Source organism: Sinocyclocheilus rhinocerous, unplaced genomic scaffold, assembly GCF_001515625.1.
Source record: "Sinocyclocheilus rhinocerous isolate Xijiao unplaced genomic scaffold, SAMN03320098_v1.1 scaffold1166, whole genome shotgun sequence".
Lineage (NCBI taxonomy): Eukaryota > Metazoa > Chordata > Actinopteri > Cypriniformes > Cyprinidae > Sinocyclocheilus > Sinocyclocheilus rhinocerous.
Window position 1 is genome coordinate 519,148 of NW_015646356.1, and position 12,194 is coordinate 531,341.

At 38.5% G+C, this 12,194-nt stretch overlaps 1 protein-coding gene across 1 annotated transcript in view; it reads left to right on the plus strand.

The window, feature by feature from the left end:
* Positions 1–12,194, plus strand: part of LOC107707579 (cytosolic carboxypeptidase 6) — a 347,536-nt gene that overhangs the window by 248,164 nt on the left and 87,178 nt on the right. The window lies entirely within an intron of this gene.

The following is a 12,194-nucleotide window of genomic DNA, read 5'->3' on the forward strand; positions in this document are numbered from 1 at the left end:
TATATATATATATATATATATATATAAACACAATTTTACAGTATATAAATATAAATTATTGAAAAGAAAAAGAAGTAAAAAGGAAGACCAAGAAAAAGAAGCATTGCAAACATAAAAATCTCTCTGTCAGTTAAAGAGGTTTGGGCACTGTCATAGACTTAAAGGGGGGTTGCAGTGTGTTTGGAGCTTAGAGGGTGTCTGTGGCCAGAAAATTGAGTTCAGCCATCTTTTCGGAAAGGATATTGTCGATCTATTGATTTGAATGCCCTTTTCATATCTGCAGTCTCCGTTGCGTTATTGTTCAGCTGGACAATTAACTTTGCTTGGCTGGTGTTTAGTCTCTGTCACTGCCCCCCCATGGCCACCATCTCAGCTGCGTTACAGAAAAAAGGTCAATTACATTCATGAGACTTGGAGAGATGTGCCAGCTCACTGCTCTGAGAACAGATAATAGACAACCTTCAGATCTTCTCAAACGCTGCGAGCTCTTGTTCTGTGCTAGACACACAAGCTCACACATGTGCTCTCATGTCTTCATCTGTGGATATATGTAAATCATCTCTGTAATGAGAGCCTGTAAAGGTTCCCAGTCTGAGAAAAACAGCATTCAATACTATTGTTCTGTTCAGCTGCTCCTTTATTGACACGTTTACACTGACAGCTCAAAGTATGAAGATAAACTGATTATGATATAAACTTTTACTAATTAGAATTATACTCTATTCATACTCCACATCAATATACAGTGTATATATATATATATATACTGTATATATATATATTCTTTAGATACATATATATTTAGTCAAATATAAGATAATTAGATATAAGATACACACTTAGGCCCAATCCCAATTCTACCCCTTAGCCCTTCCCCTTTCCCCTACCCCTCCGTTTCGCGCGTTCATGTGAAGGGGTAGGGGTGTCTCGATTCTCTTTTGGTTGGAGGGGTAGGGGTAGGGGAAGGGCCAGATAGCCCTTCAAACGAAGATTTTTCGGGACCACACTTCAAACGAAGGGGTATGAATTATAAGCCAGCGTAAACCGGCTTCAGCGGCAACATGGCTGTCCGAGCGAACAAAAAGACACATAAATGTAAGCATTTTTTGCATTAATAAAGATTTTAACGAAAAGTAATCATATGTTTTATGTTGCATTCAATCGTGAGTTCATATTACGGTCATGTTACTCAAAGAAATGTTTGCAAAAAATTATCCTCTCGTTGCTGGAAAACATAAATGTAGCGATTCAGTATTTAAACTGTTATTAATAAAAGTTGCGGGGTAGCGTTGACAAGTTTCTTTTCTCCTAGATGTGTGAGCTGCGCGATCTCTGTGTGTGTGTGTGTGTGTCAGTAAGCAGCGCATTAATATAGAACGCTAATTAAAGGCTCTAATGCACACCAGCACACCAGTATAGGTGTGTGTATTGTAGGAGCTAGACGACGTATGATGACGTGTGACGGCATAGTAGTGGTGTCCCAATTCTTAGGGGAATATTTTCACCCCTACCCCTTGACACTCTGTTTCAAGGGACAAGGGGGAGGGGAAGGGAAAGGGGTATAAAATAGAATTGGGATTGGGCCATAGTGTGTGTGTGTGTAGGAGCAGAGTAAGGCTGCATTTATTTGATCAAAAATACAGGGAAAAAAAACAGTACTATAGAAATCTATAACAGAAATATTTTGTAACAATATACACTACCTTTCTAAAGTTTGGGCTCAGTAAAACCCTTTCTTTTTTTTTCTCTTTTTGTTTTTTGAAAGAAATTAATACTAAAGAAATAATTCAGCAAGGATGTGTTAAATTGATTTTTAAAAAAGTGATAGTAAGGTCTTCTATTTTGAGATTTCTATATAATTCTATATAATAAATGGTGTTCTTGTTAACTTTTTATTAATTAAAGAATCCTGGAAAATGTATCACAGGTTCCAAAAAAAAAATTAAGCAGCACAATAACAAATCAGCATATTAGAATAATTTCTAAAGGGTCATGTGACACTGAAGACTGGAGTAATAGCAGATGAAAATTCAGCTTTGCATCACAGAAATAAACTATAATGTATATTAATATAGAAAACCATTATTTTAAATTGTAATAATCTTTCACAGTATTACTGTTTTTTCTGTATTTCCAAACAAATACAGCCTTGATGAGCATAAGAGACTTCTTTGAAAAACATTAAAAATCTTACTGATCCCAAACTATTGAACGTCAGTGTATGAATTTGTAACTTTTTTCAGCAACAGGTCAGTCAAAGCCTTTTGCATTACAGTGATTTTCCCCCACTGTAACACGCAGCCGCTCATGGTTTATTGCTGTAGTATATTTTGCATAAGAGCATTTGGCCTAATGCGTAAGAATGTCACATATTCAATGAATCCCTTCTTTTGCTGTGACTGGCCTCAATGGCCCTCTGATATAAATGTTTAAAACACATTCCCAGCCAGTTCCACCGCCCTGCCTGAGCAAATGTGTCCCTGAGTGTTTTCTTGGCCATTTCTGTGATGGTGTCTGTATGGCATCCAGCAGTAAAACAGGTCTGAGCCTGATGGCCTCTGGACTGGGGCCGTGTGGCCAGACACCCTGATGTTTGTGCTTTTGTGTCTGGTCACAGCATCTCCGGGCCAGAGCGGCAACTTGGACAGCTGCACCTCTCAGCGGCCAATACCTGCACCAGTGAGATCTGCCTTTAATGGAGCAGAGGGACCAGGCTTGGCACAGAGCGACAGAGAGGAGAAGATGTAGTGCAAAGTACAGCAAGCGAGATGGGGAATGATCATAACCCATTTATACTTCTCTGTGGAAATTTGTCTTAACACCCAGATCAGTGACTGAGTGATGGAAGGTGGTTAAAAGCGAATACAATGAAAAAAAATAAAATAATGAACAGCGGTTGGTAGAGTCCACACAGAGATAGAGAAACCAAAACGTCTGTTCGGCTGCCTCATGCTGTCTATTTTCCAGTTGATTTTTTCCAAATGCACACAAAGGAGCATAGCGAAAGGGCTGTGAGCCTGTTAATGAAGAAAGAATAAGAGCGTTAATGTAGTCTGGAGGAGAGAGAAAAAGAGAGAGAGAGGGTGTGTGCCGCTAGTCTGGCTTGGAAAATATTTGTAAAATATGCATCATTAAACCATTATTTAAAACATGTCTGGAGCCCAGCCTTGAAGCTTTTCAACAACTAATGCCTCTAGTTAATATCCACAGCCATGCAAATATCACAATTTCACGCCTTCTTCACATAATCAGCCATGGGTTTTTCTGTTCGCCGTGTGAAAAACAAAACAACACGCTAAAGATACTAAATGAAAATGCAGTGTGCTGTTTGCTATTAACTTGTCTTTCTCTTTTCAGGGCTTGCCATTTGTACGTATGCGTGTTTGTGTGCGTGAGAAAAGGGAAGATATGTGGGAAAATGTAAACAGTGTTTTAGCAGCCTTTCTGCGGAGACAGACTAGACTGCAATGACTGTTTCGTTGTCACCAGGGCCACTGCCGTTGCCAAGTGCAGCAAATCCATAAGGGGGAAAAAAAGAGTGAGATTTCAGGTCGGAGGACCTTTTGTTATTTCCTGTGGTGGCGGCTGGCGCTTTTCAAGAACAGGGAATCACTCATCAATGACAAAAGGTGTACTGAGATCTGTTTTTATTTGTTGCTATTGAAAGCTGCTTCATAATCGAATACTAATAAGTGAAGATACTTAGGGCCAGGTTTACTAAACAGGGCAAATTAGCATTAGAGCGCAATTCCATAAAAGTGCCAATGGGAGGGGAAAATTCTGCGTGTGATTTACTGACAATGCGCACATTAAAGAACACAGACGCAGCCAGATCACTTCCATAATGACCAGCGCAATCTACCAAGAGCAGCGCAAATTACCGCCTGCTTTAAGACATGCTAATTTTGGGTGTTAAATAATGGCGTAAATACCAGTAATTTGACGAGCGCAAACATCGCGTTGCCTGATTTTTAGAAATTTTGCATCTAATAGGGGAAACTCCTACAAATGCATATTCAATACGGTCAGGCGCAAAAATAACTATCCACGCTTTTTCAGCGCTAATTCTTCACTGCGCGTCTTTAGTAAATCCTGACAGTACTATTTTAACGCCAAAAGTTGTTAGTAAATCTGGCCCTTAATTTAACCAAGCTATATAATTGCATCTACATTTCGATGTTAAACCATCAGGCGCACTGTTTGTGCGCTTATGTTTCAAAACAATGTCAGTCATTGTTCCAAAGACCCGCACATTTGAGAGCTCAGCCAATCATCATATAGAGAAGGCGGGGTTCCACTTGAGACATAAATATATGATGGGACTTATCAGATATTGTTTCCAATGTAAACAGAATGATGGCCTTATAGATTTGCAGTGAAGCACTTCATTTGACTGGAACCAAGAAAAACACATTTGGAGCCTTATGTCCAATTCAAATTTATGTTTACTTCATTTATTTAAAATAAAGTGTTCATGTATGTACCACTTACATGTATAGACATATTCATATGGAAAACTGATATTTTATGTTATTTGAAGAAGTAGTGTGTTGTTTTTTGACTATAAAAGCAACACAATATTACAGTGAAACATAAACCTACAACTAACTATAAATAAACTAAACCCTTTTGATGTTTCTTGGTTTCCAAAAATATTAATCAGCACAACTGTTTTCAACATTGATAATAATAAGAAATGTTTCTTGAGCATCAAATCAGAATATTAGAATGATTTCTGAAGCATCATGTGACACTGAAGACTGGAGTAATGGCTGCTGAAAATTCAGCTTTGCATTACACTATAAAATATATTAAAAGAAAACAGTTATTTTAAATTGTAATAATATTTCACAATATTACTGTGTTTTTGCTCAAATAAATGCAGCCTTAGTTGAGACTTCTTTCAAAAACATTTAAAAATCTTACCAAACCCCAAAGTTTGATTGCAGTTTTACATATTTTTGTGTCAAATACCGTGTTTCATTCAGAAATACATCAAATTAAGGGAGCAAAATGTGTCGCAAACAAGAGTTCACGTTGACTTTTTAAACAATGGCCACTGGTTTGCTGCTAGAGAGTGAATAATAGAGGTGAGTTGAGATAAGGAACCTACACGGTCAGAAGGGGACAAAGAAACAGTGATTGAGAGAAAGAAACAGGGATAATCCTGTGAGACTTCATCGCCACTCGCACTGAACTACCCCCGCTCCTTCTCTGCTGATTTCTTCCATTCGTTCTCAACTGCTAGCTTGAGAGGAGACTTGATGTGGTTACCTGGTTACCGCCAGGCCTCGTTTGCAGGGTCACTTCATTAATTCCTTTCCTGGTGAAATGGTGGCATGCGTTGGTGTGTGTTTATGTTTGTGTCGGCTCAACAAAGAGCGGTTCGCTCTCACGCTCCACCTGCCCCTGCCCTGTTATCGAATCCACCCACGCACACTCAAACGTTAGCGCACAGTGATGGCCAACTATAGGCCTTGATTTTACCGCTGTCATATTAGCACACGTAGTAAATCTGGACAAGAAATTAGCTACTCTTGGTAAACATTATGTCACTTCCCATTAGGGCTGAAGAGCTGAGACTGCTTAAGAGAGGATGAGAACCAGGATGACAAGAATTGCTCCTGAAGTGTGATGTCATGCTGTGAGTGTGTGGGGCCTTCTTGTTATCAGATGTCTTATCAAACAGCAAATGAGCAAAATCTGTCAGCGCCTATGACATTGAGTTATTGATTATCTATCTATACACATACACACATAATATCTATCTATCTATCTATCTATCTATCATTCCATCTTTGAAAACAAGGCTTTGTAAAGCCAACATTCAAAGTTTGTCTTGACAAATTTTTTTTGCTTAAAAATAGCAGTTCATTGTGAATAGTATGAATTTCTTTTAATTTCCATTCATTTTAATTTCGCTTTCTTACACACAAATTCCAATTGCAATTCTGTATCCTATTGAATTAATTTTAAATTCAGAAAAGTAAAATCGCTTTACAATGCAGGTGTTCCCAGCAAGCACTGGGGTGTGAATAATTATTAAGGTTGCATTTAGCCACAGTTTGCTAGGGTTATTTGCACTGTTGCTTATGTTGATGCTGTTGTCAAGCAACATGTTGTGGCATCTTGAGTTCATTTTCTACTCAGAATAATTTGTGTTATTGTAGCACAAAAATAATTAGTGCTATTGTGTTTTGTGTATACGTGTTTAGGTCTGTGTGGGTAGCTGGGTGCACTGATTTGTAAATATACTTTATGAGGTTGCATTGTTTCATGGATTAAACATTGTACAATCAGCTCTTCACATTATTGGCCTGTTTAAAGTGTGCTTGAAAGTTAAATTTGTCTTACTGTTTTATGTTTTTAGTGCTACTTACATCAGATTTGGAAGTAGAAGTTTTACTTAAGACTAAGATTAATTAAGATTTTAAATTAGATTTATGCTACTTAATTCAATATTATGTTGCAGGGTCAAGTAGATTTTACATAATTATATACCACATTTTAACAAGTGTCTTTCAGAGGGGGGGAAAATCTCATGAAACTGTAGACTTCCTTCACCATAGTTGTAGCTGTACATTTCTTCATTTAGCATTTTACTGTAGAAAACTTTTTTAACTTTTATTTTCACCCCTTTTATGTAATTTTGCTCTATATAAATATTGAATGCTACCAGTTTCAGATCTCAGATTCCAATCTGACAATCTATATCTATTTGACAAAAGCATAATGATTATATATGGTCATCTTTGCCAGTGAACCGTTTATGACTTCTTTCTGACGTGTCTTTATCACACAGATGGATCCAGTAATCAGCTCCAAGCAATCAAATATTCACAGTTTATCGTCTGCGCACAATGAGGACAAATGAAGTGTCCGTGCAGCGCGAGTCTGACATTATCCAGGACGAAGGGGAAAAGCGCAGTCTAGTCTTTCATATTAATGCAGCCCAGAGATCATATTTGGAGGTTTGGGAGGCGATGCAGATTCTTGACCTGGCCTGATCGATAGCGTACGCCCCAGAGAAATCCAGATGAAGCACACCGAACAGGGCCAAAGTATAAGAAACATCTCTGAAGCTCTCGTTTGTTCTTTAAAAGGAAGATCAATGTCCCCCCTGCCGCCACTAGGAGAATGCGCAGCGGGACACCGTGCTGGCAATGATACCCCTGTAAATATTTGATGAAGGGATTGAGGAGTGGTTGTACAATATAGTTTGCGTCTGCTCGACCTGTCAGTTTTGAAGTCTGTCTCAGGGCAGTGCCGCACAGAGCTCCGTTTCAGGGCTACTGTTCATTTCACGCGCTATCACTTTTTTTATTGCCCGACTGATGACTTCACGGCTAATCAATTATTCATGAGGCACTAATTAAAGGACGAAATAAAGTAGGCCAAGTAAGGGCAGTTCAATTAAACAAGAAGAGATCATTGCCTTGTAAGTCGCAGGTCAATAGAAGACGCCACTGCCGGCAACTTTTTCCAAACCCAAACGCGGCATCATTTTTCCCCGAACATGCGGGAGCCGTTATTTTAAACCATATTTCTAATGTTCTCCAAACGATCCCTGCTGTCCCCCTCTGTGCTTCACAGATTCTGGCAAAAACGGCAGGTTTGGAGCTTGCAGTCTGGTTCTATACTTAGCCAGCCAGCGCCGACGCTCGCGTACACACGCGCACCTGGACAAGTGTCTGTCCGTCTCCACGATTGGCACAGGTGCGCTGTTTTGATTGGCTGCGTGCTAATGGCTAATGTGTTCCCGGCTGCGTGCTAATGGCTAATGCTGCTGTCACAGCTCCTCGTGTCCATCCCTCCCCACCTTCATCACCATCCTCATCCTCTCCCGGGCACCGACCCAAAACATGTCCACCGCCATCATCTCACCCGACACCCACCCTCTTTCCTATTCTAGTCACAGAGCTCCTACCTCCCTCTCCCACACTCGACGTCATCATCCACATCATTATGGAGATTATCCCATGTCTTTTATTTAATGGTGGCTAATGTATCACCAATAAAGATGAATGAGGGGAGCTGTGAAGCTCTAATTGGAGGGACATGATGTCTGACTCTGAGCCGCTGATAATGTCGACACTGCCAAACAGTTTATGAGGTGCCATCACCAGTCTAAGTGTGTGTTTAGAGGTGGAGGGGGAGCAGACACTTTGTGCAAGTGCTCATTGTTTGATAACTGCGCGTGAGAGAGCGCCGGGCGAAGCCGCGGTGTTATTTGATCTGTTTTCATGAGTTTTGCGTGAGAGGTTTTGCTCGTGTGCTAAAATTCAAAATGACATGATTGTCTCCCATCAGCTCTTGGCCTGGTCTGTGTATTGAAAGTCTTGATGACATATTTAGCTTTCGTTTTCCCTCTATGTGTTATTTTTTATTTATAAGAACGATATGAAATGATGAGGAGAACACTGTGAGCCACTACAAATAATCATTATCAGTTCCTTTGACAAATGTTCTGTCATGCCCTAGTTTTATCCATCATAAAAACATTGTAATGTGATTTATTTTTAATCAGTTTCCTGGAAATCGAACCCATGGCCTTTAGTATCATGTTCTGCTATTATAGACTTTTTCCTTTGTGAAAGTGTAAAAAATGACAGTGCAGTTATGACAAAGCTGATTTAACACAATATTCAGTGAATTATTCCACTGGACTATACTGTACTTACATGAATCTCTTTCTAGTTTTTCTTCTCTGAATTCTCACATCTGGTCTGTTTTCAAGGGGTGCGCTAAAATGTAATTTTTTTCCACTTTTCCATTCACTGTGTTTCAACTTATAATGCTAAGGTCACATGGACTAGGTCACATGCAAAGCTATTTTGTATCTTTTCAAATGTAAGTTACTATTTCAAATCAACCTCATAACATAAGTGTTCATGTTAAAGCAATAGTTTACCCAAAAAAATGAAAATTCTGTCATCATTTCCTTACTCATGTCTCTCATGTCTCCACTTACTCAACTCTCCTTACTCCAAATCTGTCTTCTGCAAAATACAAAAGACGATATTCTGAAAAAAAGTCTTGATTTATACAGTGAAAGTCAACATTGTATGAACAAACTGTTGAAACATTCTTCAGAATTCTTTTGCATGTCACAGAAAAAAGAAAGTTATTCAAGTTTGGAAGAGATGAAAATGAGTGACAGACTTCATTTTTGGGCAAACTATAGCTTCAAATAAAATTCCAGACCTGTTTGCTGGAAAGTTGCTCACAACAGCTTGGAATTCAGTTGCAAATTTCATATTTGATACATTCTGTCCTGGAGCCACTTGAACGCATCAGCCAGGGGATCTGGGTAGTCTTATTGGAGCGGTCTCTGAGTACAGGACAAGCTAACCATTGAGGGGCAGATTAGATTAAGAATAATCCTTTCGCTGCGCACTGAGCCCATCTCTGCAGAGTCCACTCACAGTGCATCAGTTACACCACTCTGCCCAGCAACACGTCACGGGCCCCAGTCCAGCCCAGAGCCATTCACTGAGACTGAGATGTTCCTTTTACTGTTCGTATAGCTCATCATGACACAATCACTGTCATTTTGCATATGTGGCGTTTAGCAGTATAGATGGACACAAAGTACATTCTGTCTGTTGGCCTCACAGATCCTGCAGTCTGTCCTCATTTCCGGTACCGTAAGCACACGTCTTATCCCTGGAGCAAACCTCATCTCTGCACTTTCAGCTCAGGACTTGATGGCAGATCTGACTCAAACAGTAACATAAAATGAAAGAAAATAAATGGAGAGAAAAAAGAAGAAAGGGCAAAGCATCCAAAGTTCTGCATCACTTACTTTTCAATTACGGCAGGCGAAGCAGAACGAATTGTTAGTGCCATTTATTGACTGTGCCTTTCTCGTTATTAAAGTACTAGTGAAGAAATCCGTCCTTTTGTATAACAACCTGCCTGTTTAACAATAACAAAATGTTTCTTCTCTGTTAGATAGCCTTTGTCATTTGGAGAGAAACAAGGAACAGAGAATGGCAGGGATAGCAAAACAGCATGCACTGATACAGTCGGGTGTGATCCTGAAGAATACCTCTTCCCTCACAGTATTCAGCTGAGACCATTGGTGCAGAGCAAAAGTAATGGGTGAATGAATCGATTATGGTAATGATTGACTGCCTGAAAGATTTTTCTTATGCCGTATAAGAGGGATATGAGAGATATTGAAAATGCATTAACGGAGATGCAGCACTGGATACCCAGAGATGGAAAACCACAGTGTGCTAGCAGTCAGGCATGGGCCTTTTTCATCCTTGACTTGTGATCCTTACACTTATGTTGATAAGTGTAAGTATAACTTAATGTTGTATGTGGTCTATTATTCCACATAATAGACCACATACAAAACACTGTGATGAATCTCCAGTGCAAATCAAAAAGCTGCAACAATGGGAGCATTCATCCCACAGTAATTCCATGTTGGGTCTACTGGACCGAATCTAATTTCTTAGAATGGACTTGGATCGGGTCTGTTTTGAAACATGCTTTTAATAGCAAGTGGCAATTTAATATCTATTATAACATCCAATAACAATTGCTCCCACAAATAAATAAATAAATATTATATTCAAAGTGTATGGCATGGTTCAAAATACTATTAAATATGGTCAGTATTATACTTCTGTCAGTGCTTAATTTGTAAATGAAACATTGCCGGATCCAAATCAGAAGTTAAAAGGCGCCGTGACCGACACTGACAATACAACAAGTTTTCCCGGAACATTCAATGACGTCTCTAAACGGTGATGACACAACTATAAGAGCATCATTCACAAGTTTCTGCATGGACCTAACTATACAGTCTAGGTTTTCAAACCCTGGGTCAAAAATGGGTCGCCAGGGTGATTTAAAGGCACAATATGTAATTTTCGCCGCTAGGGGGCGCGTATTCAAAATAAGCAAAGAAACAAAGGCGTAGTTTGTGGGATAATGTAAGTACACAAGTCAGCAAAATATATCATACACTATTCTAGTGGTTTTTGAATATTTTAATAAAAATTTTTTTACATATTGTGCCTTTAAGGCAAATCTATGTAAGTTACATTAAAAATAACAAAATTTGTTTCCATAAAAATAAAATACAATCATAATCTATATAGAAAAGGTATAAATATGCGAAATATATCTGACATAAATAATTAACAGATGTGAGGCGCGGCGATCCGCAAACAAGTTCACGGAAAGAAAACCGAGAACCGAGATGACAGAAGCACATCCTGTTTGTTTGCTTAATTACAAAAACACAAATGTTCTTTTTATTGCGAGTGTGCAAAAATAAATGTAAATCTTTACATTTACATTTAGTCATTTAGCAGACGCTTTTATCCAAAGCGACTTGCAAATGAGGACAATAGAAGCAATCAAAACCAACAAAAGAGCAATGATACGCAAGTGCTATAACAAATCTCAGCTTAACATAATATATATGTAGCAAGTTTTTTTTATTATTATTATATCGGCCTAATAAATAAAAAGAAAACAGATAGAATAGAAAAAGAATAGAGCACGCTAGTGTTAGAGGCCTTTTTTGCTTTTGTTAATTGTATAATAAATAAAAAGAAAATAATTAGATAGAATACAAAAAGAATAGAGAAGCTAGTGTTCGTTATTTTATTTTATTTTTTATTTTTTGTAACACTTTGCGGGTTGTCTTAATCTTATCTGTATGACCAAAATTGGAGTAGCCTATTTAATGTTGTTTGATCGCGCCGCCGCCTCGTGCACACACCACATATTATAGCAATTCAAGCTTGCCATCGCAGTCTGTTCATTATTAAAATAAAATACAGTCAGCCAAACATATCAATTTAAAGAGTCCGTAGTATAACCGGTCTACAGCTGCTGTTATGCCAAGCACATTTTTGCGCATGCGAAGAGGATGATTTTTTTCGTGGATATGCGAACGCGCATGAAGCCTGGTCTACATTATAAATAATAGTTTAACATTGAAATACATTGCGAATATGGAAACATTGGATTTGTGCCGAATGAGAGAGGTACGTGAGCCCAACGGTGCTTTCAGTTTTGCTTTGTTTTGGTTTCTTTAGCTTTATATATATTTTTTTTTTTCATTCTTGATCTGTTCTGCATACCGTTACATTTAAATGGTTTGTTGTGGAGTGAGGGGAACTAGGCTATGATTATAGTGTTTATAATGTTTATTCATTATAATATTT